Genomic DNA, 3,151 nt, shown 5'->3' on the forward strand with positions numbered 1-3,151 from the left:
GAAGAGGTCAAACTTTCACTGTTTGCAGATTATATGATAGTTTACATCAATGACCCAAAGAACTCTACCAGGGAACACTTACAGCTTATTAACACCTTCAGCAAAGTGGCAGGCTACAAGATCAACTCAAGAAATTCAGTAGCCCTACTATATACAGATGATAAACGGGCTGAAAAAGAAATCAGAGAAACATCACCCTTTACAATAGCCACCAGCAACATAAAATACCTTGGGTTAATGCTAACCAAACAAGTGAAAGACCTGTATCGTAAGAACTTTGAATCTTTAAAGAAAGAAATTAAAGAAGCCCTCAGAAAATGGAAAGATCTCCCATGCTCTTGGATAGGTAGGATCCATGTAGTAAAAATGGCAATCCTGCCAAAAGCAATCGACAGATTCAATGCAATCCCCATTAAAATCCCAGCACAATTCTTCACAGACCTTGAAAGAACAAAAATCAATTTTTATGGAAAAACAAAAGACCCAGGATAGCAAAACAACCCTGTTTGACAAGGCAATGTCTGGAGGCATCACCATTCCTGACCTCAAGCTCTATTATAGAGCTATAGTCCTTAACACAGCTTGGCATTGGCACAAAAATAGACAGGTGGACCAATGGAATCGAATTGAGAACACGGCTATTAAACCAAACACGTATGACTATCTGATCTTTGACAAAGAAGCTAAAAATATACAATGGAATAAAGAAAGCATCTTCAACAAATGGTGCTGGCATAACTGGAGGCTGGCATGTAGAAGAATGCAGTTCGATCCATGTTTATCGCCATGCACAAAACTTAAGTTCCAATGGATCAAAGACCTCAACATAAATCAGCAGGTAAAGGGGCTTATCACAGAAGCCTGACAACCTAACTTTGATCTCTGGAGCCTTCATGAAGGTGAAGGAGAGGGCCAAATTTATTTGTTGCCCTCCACATGTGTGCCGTGGCATGCACACACCCATGCAAACACACCACACGCACTAATAAAGTTTAAAAGTAACTAAAAGAAACATTATTTCCAATGCCATCATGTGTCATACAAACTGCTAAGGCATCTGCTGAAGTGCCTTGTGAAGGCATTGTGTTTCCCTCAGGCTTCAGGGTGGCCAAGATTTCTGCACACCAGCTTTCAGTCTTACATTACTATTCTGTAACTAGAGTTCTGAAAAGCAGCTTCTCTGAAAGGCAACGTTTTTCTGAATAACTGAAAATCATTCGTGGTAGTGGGGATTTTAATGTAGGCTCAGATATATTCAAAATGTGTTTACAAAAGAGAGGAAGCTTCTTTGGAACAGCTTAAAATCTTCCTATCTGCTTCTACAGGAAATCCCACACAAAATCTAAAATTGCCAGGAAAGGTTACAAAATCTGGCATCCCGGAGAGGAGGGAGCAACACAGACCCAGCTGGGGTGGGGCACAGGGAGGGTGCCAGGGTTGCCACTGAAACAGGATATCCTAGTTCTCCAGAGGCCACATCAATGCCATCAGGGGCACATTTATTCGCCCATTTTCTTAAAAAAATAACCTTGTTTTTTAGTGCCCCACGGGAGCCCCTCGGAGCATTCAGGTGCGAAAGGCACTAGGAATTCCTTATATAGCAGTGGTCTCAGCAGCACATGGCTGTGGCCTCCCATCAAAACACAGGTACAGGGGCGGGGGCATCCCCAGGCCCCCGCCACTGCGGGACTGTCCAGACAATGACCAAGAGTAGATGGCTGTCTGGACCTCGAGCCTAGAGCACATACTTGCCTAGGAGAGGCACCATCCACCACATGGGTTTGTGGCCTTGGATCACCTGTGGCTGAGCCATTGAGCTTGGGAGGCCCCTGCCTTAGCATCCTGAGTAGCACAGATCATGAGAGTGAGCCATGGCCAGGCCTTAGCTGCTCTAAATCAGATCATAAACTTTTGTCTTTTACCAGAAGTTGTGTACTTTCCACTTTTTGTTTTACACTCACCTTGTTTCCACCCTAAAAGAAAAAAAAACAGTCTACTGCATGTTTTACCTTCCCTTAAAATTGAGAGCTGTTTTTCTGGCTTGTAAGCCCTTCTTTGTTCTTCAGCTAAGAGTCATAGGCACAGGAAAACAAGCAGCACAGGATACTTTGTTTCTTCTCTGGTTAGTGATTTAGTGTGTATGGCGGGGGAAAGGTATTAAATATGGAGACAGTAAACCTTTCCCTTGGCCTGCTCTATCAGTAGCCTCAACACCTAGCAAATTGCCTGCCTAACCACATAGTAGATATTTATTAAATATTTCTGAGATAAGTTTTGTCTGTTTTCTGAACCTGTTCTCCACAATGAAGATTGTGTCTTACTTTATCTTGTTCTTAGAAACAGTTGAGTTGTGTGTGAAACACAATAGTTGCCATTCATGTGCATGCTAATCTTGATCTTAATCTCTCCATTATCATTTCCATTTTCCCAAAATAATTACTTCTGCTCAGTTCTATTTTTAAAATGTGCTCAGGAAATACTGGTAAGCCAAATTTAATACAGTTTATCTTTTACAATGCCTCTAATAATTTACAAAGTAAATGCTTGAATTTTATTCATAGTTCCACAATGTTATTGAGGATATTTAAAATCAATACTAGAAAGAGCAAACAAAAATAAGTCTCAGAATACAAACTACTGCTTTAAAGTTGATTCTTGTCTAATAGCTATATTTTAATGAAAGAACTGGGGAAAAATCTTTGGGACAAACCTATGAAAGAAGTAGCTATTAAGATTTAAATCAAATCCAGAACTTGGGAGGTGGAGGAAGGAGAATCAGAGTTCAATGTCACCCTAGGCTATATACTGAGTCCCAGGCCAACCTGGGCTACAGGAAACCCTGTCTCAAATTAACAAGAGTTTAGATAATGGCGGTAAGAAGACTGATGTGAATTTCACATGCTTCATGTCTTGTTCGAGTGACTGTGATACATCATAGAACATGCCTTCAGTATGTGCCTTTGCTCACATGTTAGTGGAATGTTAACTGCTTTGAACACTAGAATTTTATATGTTGAGCAAGAAATACTATAAAAAAGTAGATTACTTTACAAGTGTATTCTAGAAGTATGACTAAATTCTCTAGACCTCATTAAACTTCAGTCAGGTAGTCTCATGGAATTCACCTGTGTTAGTGCCGCCTCTCCATTTA

Source organism: Mesocricetus auratus, unplaced genomic scaffold (genome assembly GCF_017639785.1).
Source record: "Mesocricetus auratus isolate SY011 unplaced genomic scaffold, BCM_Maur_2.0 contig_4645_pilon_obj, whole genome shotgun sequence".
NCBI classification, from domain to species: domain Eukaryota; kingdom Metazoa; phylum Chordata; class Mammalia; order Rodentia; family Cricetidae; genus Mesocricetus; species Mesocricetus auratus.